At 41.9% G+C, this 10,364-nt stretch overlaps 1 protein-coding gene across 4 annotated transcripts in view; it reads right to left on the bottom strand.

Annotated features, from left to right (window-relative positions):
* LOC109960527 (nck-associated protein 5-like) overlaps positions 1–10,364 on the bottom strand; it is a 134,189-nt gene that overhangs the window by 44,122 nt on the left and 79,703 nt on the right. The gene's annotated exons all lie outside the window — the stretch shown is intronic.

The raw sequence follows: 10,364 nt of genomic DNA, 5'->3' as shown, positions 1-10,364 counted from the left end.
AAAGAAGCCCTTTGTGTTTCTAAACAGACCCAGGGAGCTTTCCATACTGCTTCCATTTCAAAGTTCCCTGTCACTGAAGGCACAGATGTGTGGCATCTCACTGGATAGACCTTTATGTTTTTGATGGCAGGGGCAGAGCACCAACAGACTTTGATGTTTAGTGCTGGTGCTGAGGGACTGGAGATATTTAATGTGGACACAAAAACCAGGTCCGTTTGGAGGAAAGATTTATTCTGTTTTGGACAAAAGCACGGGGGAAAATAAGAAAAGTCACCGTCTGCTCCATATTCTCATCACTACATCTATAGCAATAATAACGTCTCCAGTCTTCACTTCAAAAATATAATATTTCTGAAGTGCACTGTCTTCAACACAGGATTCTTCCTGAACTACAAGTAATATTATACTGATGTTGCATTGATTACAAATACCAACAACCTGCTTAGACCACTATTAAACAAAACTTCTTTTCACAGCACAAAAAATTCATTAAAATGTTTTTTTGACAGATCTAATTTTGAAGCATAAAAAGTGCATTGTATATTTCCAACAGAATGGAGCAAGTGTTATTTGTCATTAACGTAAATTCAGCCACCTAAAACCTATTTACATGTGAGACAGGGTGTGCTAAATGTTTATGATGGATGGACTATATCTCTGAGATGACAGCGCATTACTTTACTTAAAAGACAGTCTTCTCAAAGTGCTTGCCAATGACCTACTGAAAACATCAGAGAAGGAGAGAATGAAGGAAGGACAAGTGTGTGTGTGTGTGTTTAAGGGGCGTATGTGGAGGCGAAAGCAAATTCTGACTTTCCTGACCCTCACGCTGCACGATCTGAATTTTAACTGCATCATTCGTCAGCAGTCCAGGAAAAACAATTAAAAGGTCCAATCAATGTTCAGCCTTAAGGTCTGAAGATCTTCTAACACACAGCCCTCCTTCACACACATCGCACACAGAATCACACATGATCACAGGCTGTCCAGAGCTTTGATGTGATGGCGAACAGCGAAGGTGAACTAAGTGATGCATCATCAGAACACACAGGGACACCTAAAGGTGAAACACCATGTGCCATCTCAGGCTGACTAACACAAGGAAAACGGTCCCTCTCTTCTTTACTACTTAACTGCCAAAAATACAATGACTTCAAGACTTCAAACGAAGAAGCATTTTATTCAAAGCTTCTATTCACCGGAACTACAGTAGCTGTACACAGTGACAAATTCCTTCACAGAGCTGAACATGATCAAAGCACCCTAAACCTCTCTCAAAAGCTGACAAGGTTAGCACCAAACTTACCCCATCTTGATTTTTTCTCCATTTTTAACACTGTCATTTGTTCTGAAAAATGCCAGAAACACTGTGCAGACATCTCTGAGATCCATACGTAGAGACATTCGAAAGCACACCCAGCACTCTGCTCTCACAACGACAGACACTATTGCTGAAATGTGGGCCTCTAGGCTAAACTAGGCCATGCAGTCATCATAACAGCCCGAGTGCTTTTTGCTCAATCAACAGACAGCATGGTCAGTCCCATGGCCAGGTTACCGAGTCAGCCTGACAACAGATCTCCTGTTCTGTTGCTGTCTCCAGTGTGTCATTATCCCACAATGTGTAGACAGTGATCTGGCAAGCAAAGACTATCCCATATGTCCCACGTTAAGCCCTCTCCAAAGGAGAAGGGCCCCTGCTGGGAGGCAAGCAGGCCAGTAGTCTCAGATCAGATGGAACAGATTTGTAAGAATGAAGCACGACTAAGGACAGGGATCCCCCTGTTTTGTGGGCCAGTGTGTGTGTGCATTTAGTTGTGTGAGTCTTTGGTGATTAAGAGGCTTTGGCTTCACACACAAAAAAAACTATGCTTTCCATGCAAGAAAAGCTAACACAATGGCTGCTTGCCAGAACACTCACTGCATGATCAGAGATCTCTGCATGCCATCTCAAATTTCAAGCTCATTATTCTCAACGACCTTCACTCCAACACAACACACTACTAACACAATTTAAAATGCTCATTTGTTTATTTTAGTCATCAATTTCCTGCCAATCACTGCCATGTTTGCATGTTTGACAGCTCGGACCAAGCAGGAGCTGCAGATCCCCAATGCCATGGTTGGATATTTGGGCTGCCATCCTTCCTTGGCAGCAGCACATGAGCTATACATGTCTATATTCTGACTCTTGCTTTTCCTTTATCACAGAAAACTTGGAAACAAGATGATACTCAAGATAAGGATGACATCACAGAACTACTGATAAATTCTTTAAGCTTCAACCACACAAGAACTATGAAGGTCAGAGTCAAAAACTTGGTTGAACAAATACAATCCTCTTGACAGTTCACCTCGACAAGAGAGAAACTCTAAACCACCAAATGATGGAAACACTCAGAGATCAGTGGAGACACTTCTCTGTCTGTCTCTGGTCACTTTTTCAGTGCTTAGAGGCTCTGGTAAACTTTGACCCTCTAATTAGGTTTGACCTGTGAACAATAGGAAAATCCTCAAGCTGCTGAATTGACAAGTGAAAACAATCACCTGGTTGTGTGGCTGAATCAAGGATATCAAGGGCCCTGGTGTGGCTGCTGGATCAACATCTACAATCACCTGACCTCACCCTGCAAGCGTGTCTATTTTGGCACATGAACCTTCCATTCTTCTTTTCAGACTCCTTTCCAGCAAGTCATTTATTTGTGCCTACCGGGTGATTGGCTAGCTTAACCCAATACTAAGCCACTCTTATCTTCTTAAGAGTTGTTTGGCAGAAAACATCATTGTTTCTTAGATGTGATCTAAATGCAGAAGAGAAACAAACTAAATGCCTTTGGTGAAAGGTTTGGTCCACTGTGGAGCCTGGAAAAGTTATGCACATCAGACATGCATGTTACAGTGGGGTAGCATTACAAAGCTCCTTGGCCACACGACGGCTGACTCTCCCCATTGACCTTTAGCTTTATCAACAAGACATACATACCACAGAAAAAGAGCTCAAGAGGCCCAAGCATTTAATGTGCCCTGACAGTCATATTTCATTGCAAGCTTTGTTGACCAACTGCTGTGAAAACGAATATTTCAAGGTGACTTTTTTAACGACATTCTTTTAACCTCAGAGGCCTTTATAAAAATATATTTACAATTAAATGATTTGTCCATTAAATACTGATGCTTCCCAGAATCTCCACAAAATGACTTTACCATGCAAACACAATGCCAATTGGGTGCAACTGAGAACTAGCTTGTAAATAGCATAGATTAAAAGGAACATATGGAGGAAGCTAGATTTAGGTTCCTCCTTCATCCCTGCAGCAGTCCCACTACATTTGTAAGGATTTAGTGCAAATTCATGATGGTCGCCCCACATGTTCACCTCTGGCCAAAGGAAGCTGTTAGTAATGAGGATGTCACTCAGTCCTATAAAGCTTCTCCCTGGAGCCTCTGGTCATATCTTCACAATGGGTTAAAGCCATGTGTGCTACACATGTGAGACAGAGATACAGACTGAGGAAGACATACCAATGGGAGAACCTAGTCATGATGATAGCGGGGAGTCTATTACTTACACCAGGACCTGCAACTAAAAAGAGCAATGTATGAACTGGGGATAGAAGATGTGGTAGATGCATATGGAGGGTAGGAAACCAGAGACATTTGAGGAATAAATACTTTGGAATGAACAGTACAGGTAAATTTCTGAGAGCTAACTATTGTCATCCTATTGTAAATATTGTGATTTGCCCAGCTCAGGTGCACTCTTCAATTTCATACAAAACATATTTTCTCACTTACTTGTATTGCTATTTCTAGCCAGTCAGATAGGTTTGATTTTATGTACACAGATCTTAAGGCATCCTTCTGAAATGTCTGCCTTGTCTCTAGTATAGCAAAAGTCAAACCAATTTAGTTTGTGGTGGCCAAAATATAAAAAAATGTCCTGTTTAAGAAAGTAGTCTCAATTCAGACTATTCATAGTGAGTGCTGAATTATCCAGAATAACCATAAAAGAATAAAGCTGTTTCAGAAAAGAAATGTTGCTGGTTTAAATACTGTATAATGTTTCATTGCTGTAAACAGCACAAACAAAAGTGCATTTATATTCATTGTACTGGGGTGGCAGCAGAGGTATGTGGCAATCATTTTCTATCTTATAAAATACAATGTACAGAACAGAATATCAGCTGCTGTGTGTATGTAGCAACCAGAGCAGACATAAGGGCAGTTTAGTCACATGCTGTTTAGCTTTAGGCTACAACCTGAATGCACCAGCTTCACAAGTCAGACAGAACAGGGGATGTGAGGATGGATGCAGTACTTCAGCTTAAGCTTGTAATCTGACCTCTTTCAACATGCCTATAAACATAATCATATAAGCATATTTAAACCAAGGCGAAAGTTAGCGGGGTGGAGTGTGTGCATACAAGTGTTTGTGACTGACACAATTACAAGCAAGTAGAAGGTCTGACACACAAACTCAATGTGGACCTTAGCAAGTATGTGAATTTAGTGGGTTGTAAAAAGCAAAAGGTAGATCTTGTATCAGAGATCATTTTCAAGATGGTAATTTAGGGCAATAGAGTAGAATAACCTAAATTAAGTTCAATCACACATAATTCCTAGTTCAAACTTGGAAGTTAAAGAGTGGGGCTGAAATAGACTAACAAATCCACTAAATATAAGGTGTTTCCAAAATAGTCCAGACACCCATTATCTATTTAACAGCTCTCGTCCCCATTGGGCAGGAGTAAGGAAGTAACTTCAAAAGGCTTACCCCCCTACTTCCTGTTAATGACCCCAGATGTGCCGTCTTGAACAGGAGTCTGATTGATCTGGTTAAATCCTGCAGCCGCCAAGGGTTATGGGGGGGGGGCATTTTGAATGTGCCAAATTAAACATGCGTGGATGATTAGAAGACAGGGCATTGATCTGTAAACAGACTGCAATCACTCAGTTCTCTCTCAAAGTGCATTAGCCTTTGACGGTCCGGCTGTAGTGCAGTGGTAATGAGAGTAGCACATGAATGCATACAATTCACACTCACACAGTTATGAAACTTTACTCTGCGGACCGTGGAGAGCTCTCAACCTGAGCGTGACTGTCCAAATAACAAGTACAGCCTTGAAAAGATCTGCCATTCCTGCCTGTGTACATCATCAGCTTTTGACACACACTGCATATGCATGTGCGCACACATGCAGAAAGAATATGGTGCTGAACTATAAACACTATCCACTGTAAATCTGCAGGCATCTGTCATTGTCTGCTGTTGTTAGTGTAGGCATAAGTTTCCAATATCCTGCCATGAAGAGGGCCATTCAAGATGGCAATGATAAAAAGTCAAGTGGACAAGGTCAGCTGTAAGTCCTATGGCTTGCAGTGAGCGCACATGTGGTCTGGGTGACAAACTACCAAACTATCTTTAACACACTGGTTTACCATGAATGCCTAGACCCAAACACAAAGTAGAAAAATTTAAGAAAAAGTCAGCAGCACAAATGTTAGCGTGTGTGTGATCAGCAAGCAACAAAAGGCCTCTGTTTTTTCCCTTTGTAGAAGGGTCTAATCTCCACAGCAAGCAGAGAAGTGACCACAACAAAGAGGATAAGCAAGTGAAACAAAATTCAGTAGAGAGGAAACAAACCAACTTCAACAAAGCACTGAAAGGTTCAGTCCAGTCATGAGTTCTGCTCCACACACAAAATGAAACTGAGGTCCTGCTCATTACCTGAAAGATGCTTCCCTCATCTTCATGGGGCCCCCGCTGGCCCCCGTGTTCCTGTCTGCTCACCAGTCATCCTGTGTGAGGGTGGTAGCTCACAAGGAGGGGAGGGGGTTGGACAAAGACTCAAAGTGTCCTTGTGGGGACACACGTCCAAATGCTCTCAGTGGATTATATTTCAGTCTCTACAATTCATTTAATTTTTCACTTGAGGTCATCTGTAGTCATTTACTGAAGGACAAGAAAACAAGATTTTAAGTGCTGCTCTTAGTCGTGTCCCCATCTTTCCTCTTCTACAGTCTCCCCTGTTTTGTCCTTGCTCTTAAATGAATGACATTCCACCATATGAAGTGGTGGGATGTCCAGGGTGTCCTGAGGAGGCTGCTGAGATGTGGCCTGGAGTCTCGCACTAATCCGTAGGAGTTTAATGATGGCAGGCCATGCTAGTGGTGGTAAAGCCCTGGGGGGTTGACCCAAGTCAGGAGGGGCTGGGCATGTGACCCACACCAAGCTAAAAGTCCAACTGGTTGGGGGAGTGTGTATGAAGGAGTAGATATACTGTAGACATGTGTGTGTGCACTTATGTCTGGAGCCAAGTGGCCATTCACTTGAGGAATGCAGACTTTCTGATCTTACCCATGAAAACACAAGCAAACTGAGCTTTTGTGGGTAAAAGCAGAAAAGAAAAGCCAGTTGTTTCAGTCTTGGCAATTCCTGCCCTATGGTCCACAACTGTCAAAGCATGTACGTATGTGTCACAGAAGCAAAAGCCCACATAAACAAAGGCTCTAAGAAGCTTGAAGTTTACCTGGCTCCAGGGGTCACTGAGTCTCTAATCATTTCTGTTTGGTGTGGATACGCCTGTTTGTTCATGTTTGTATTTATGTGTGTGACACTGTATAGTGCGACTCTTAACAAGCATCTTATTACCTTTGTTTCACATCACTGCAGGGCACCTCTGCTAACCAGCACAACAAATCATAAAAGCAGCTAACTCAAAAATGGTATTTATCTCAAATATGACTGGACCCTATGCTTGGTAAAGCTTGAAAAGTCCATTTAAGACAATCACTTGCATAGTGTTTGATATCTAGGCTTTCATCAATCAAATTGATACACTCATTACAGGCCTGATTCCACTTCCATCTTCAAGGCACAAACTCAATTAATTAGCAATACGCAAATCAATGCAGTCTGAGGTCAAACAGATGTCAGTTTGCTAAAATGTTTGTATGTCCAGTTAACAAAATTTGTTGTTGTTTTCTCAAAGGAAACACTGAAGAACTGAGGTTTATTTCTCTAATGTACAGCATATAACTAGCCTAAGTCAATCAGGAGATGTGAATGAAGGTCTCACAGAAGAGCAACAGTGATATGAATAACGGTTATCTGCTGGTTAACAAGTGTGCACATACATGAGCGGTGCATGTGCTTGTGTATGTATCTATCAACTAATAACTGAAAACAGCAGCAGCAAATGGGCCAAAGGTTCAAGGGAAGACACTTGTCAGCAGCCCGGTGAGCTAGTTATCCTTGCTTTTGCTGGCTTGTCAGTCGCTAATTAAAGTGACCACACTGATGCCCCATCTGCCACCACAGCACAGTGCCACCGATTATTGGCTCTGTAAGCATGTTAATCCACTGACGAGCCAGGTATGAGTAAGCACACTCCATGCCTACAAACACTGACGGCTTCATTCACATTCGCATATGCACTCAGCAATGCTTAAATGATTAAGACTTAGACAGCGAGACTAAAATACTGTTAGCTTGTTTGTGTGGAGGTGGAGGGAAATATGTTTGTAACTTGTGGAAGGGAAGCAGCTGAACTTTGTGTTCCCACCAGAGCCACAACACCAGTGACGGCACAACACACGAAAATTACAGCAATCCAGCATGATGACAATGAGCAGCGCTACTGGAATAACAACAGCTGAGTGAGGTGGCAACTTCGGGCAAACACCCCCCACCACCACCACCACCCGGATAAATGGTTTTTGAGGACATAATGGAATCTTTGTCTATATTGCAGAGCCTCTGCACAGCAGCAGTTGCTGTCTGGCATCCAATGAGAGCCATCCATCTGGGCAACCTCTGCTATGGCGACAAATTAATCTGTCTCTCTGTGGGGACCTGTGCAGAACCCAGTCAGGGATAAGCTTTATATATTTCTCTCCTAATAGAATTGCGGTACTTTCTCTTGCTCTGGCGACGAGACATTGATTATCATATTGCTGCTGCTATACCAACTAATTCACCACTGTATACACCCCATTTAAATTGCCTTACTCAAACTGTGAGTGTACTGCACTGTATCTCACCTATTATTACTTTTTCCTGGCAATGTGTGTAGAAAACAAAGTATGTCTACAAACAGGTGAGACCGGGAGCTACTTGTGTCTAACCACCAACACCACCCAGAAAAACCTGCTGTGTTAGAAATATGGACTTGGCTCTGACAGGTTTATAGAGGATGTTATAATTCATATGCCTCCAACTGCGCAGGACGTCACACAAGATCAAATGAAAATGTCCTATAAACTATCAATTTATAGAAACAAAGGAAAATTGACTGAAAATGCAATTATCCCGATGCAATTAATGGATGTGAGGAAACTGAACACAAGTGAGAAATCCCATTGAGCTTAGTTCAGGACATCAATCAAACATTTTAAATATGTGATAAATCTCTGGAACGGCTCTTTAATAATTTCTTCTTCCCTGGCGGTGATTCTGCCCTCATCTGCACTGTAACCATTAAAAAGTACAGGATTTTCTCCACCAACTTAATGAGAAGATAAGGAGTCAATGTGAAATCCTGTGAACTCTTTTTTAAAGTAAAGCACTGAGTGCCTATCACCTAATTATGGCATCAACTGGGCTCCAATGCTTGATTTGCTATTCCTCTCTGTCACACCTCAGCGGCTGCAAAGTGGAAGACAATTTCACGAAGCTGAGGTTACAAAAGTTATGACAAAGAGCATTGTTTGAGCTAAAGTACTGTATCAAATCAACTTTTGCTGATGACAATGTCAAGTGACGAAGACAAATATCACTGAGGTGCTCAGAAACAGACAGAACAGGGATGAGATATCGATTTTGTAGGTTATAAAGACATCATGCTGATTGCAGAAAATTGGTGTAAAATTACTTTGGCTAAAATGTGTAAGAGCTGTATTCCAGATCTGTTTGAATGTTCCACAGTCTTAAATGCTCTTGTTTTTGATAGTTCCAAGTTTGACAGAAGTTGTTTTTACTGGATCTATTTTAGATCTTATGTGCTTCGCATGGCTAGTACTGCATGTGCAGTACATTTACTGTACACTATCAGTGTGTGAAAAGTGGCAACCCTCCATCTGTTTATTTGTTACTCACAAAAGTTTAAGGCCACCTAAAAATAAAAAGTGTTGTATGTTGTAAAGAACTTGTAAGATATAGTTGTGATTCAGGGCTGTATTTACCTTCTTGTGAAAGCTTTTACAGTAGATTAGTTATTGATTTGCACGGCGGCAGTACTGAAATGTGTAATCTGTAGGAAGTAAAGTTATCTAATGAAAGCAAACTTAAAGAATTCAACAGACTAATTAAGCACATTTCTTCACTGATGTACTCAGATGCATTGTTTTTAAAATGTTTCTTAAGTAAAAGTACATAAATATTTTCATTGAACTTTGTATCAAGAGTAGAAGTACTCAGAGTAGAAAAATAGCTCATGTAACCATCACCTTCATAACTGTAGTTGTTAAATTCATGTCTTGCAGTACAGTAAAGTGAAGTACAATATTTCACTCTGGAATGTAATGAGGTACATATCACACATAGACCAAGTCTCTAGAACTGCCTTCCTTCAACTGCACAATATCACGAAAATCAAGACATCCTGTCTCAAAGTGATGCTGAAAAACTGGTCCATGCATTTGTTACTTCCAGGATGGACTACTGTAACTCTTTACTATCAGGATGTCCCAAAGAAAGTCACTTTTGGCTTTTCCCGTTTAGGGGTCGCCACAGCGAACTGTCACACTGACGACTCGCATGTTGACATTTGGCACGTGTTTTACGCCGGATGCCCTTCCTGACACAACCCTGATTCAAACCCGGGATGCAGTGGCGAGAGCGCAGCGCCTTAATCACTAGCCTACCAGGGACGGTCTATCAGGATGTCCCAATAGTTCCCTAAAAAGCCTCCAGTTAATCCAAAATGCTGCAGCCAGAGTACTGACAGGAACTAGAAAGACAGATCGTATCTCTCCCATGTTAGCTTCTCTCCACTGGCTCCCTAAAATTCAGAATAGAATTTAAAATCCTTCTCCTAACATACAAAGTGACTTGGCTCCATCATATCTTAAAGACCTCGTAGAGCCTTATCATCCTAACAGAGCACTTGGCTCTCAGAGTGCACGTCTAGTTGTGGTTCAAATAAAATTTGATTGATTGATTGATCCATCCATCAATCCATTTTCCTCCGCTTATCCGGAACCGGGTCATGGGGGCAGCAGTCTAAGCAAAGATGCCCAGACTTCCCTCTCTCCAGACACTTCCTCCAGCTCCTCCAGGGGGATGCCGAGGCGTTCCCAGGCCAGCCGAGAGACATAGTCCCTCCAGCGTGTCCTGGATCTTCCCCGGGGCCTCCTACCGGTGG

Source organism: Monopterus albus, unplaced genomic scaffold (genome assembly GCF_001952655.1).
Source record: "Monopterus albus unplaced genomic scaffold, M_albus_1.0 scaffold48.1, whole genome shotgun sequence".
Classification (NCBI taxonomy): domain Eukaryota; kingdom Metazoa; phylum Chordata; class Actinopteri; order Synbranchiformes; family Synbranchidae; genus Monopterus; species Monopterus albus.
This window is presented reverse-complemented; position numbering and strand designations above follow the sequence as displayed.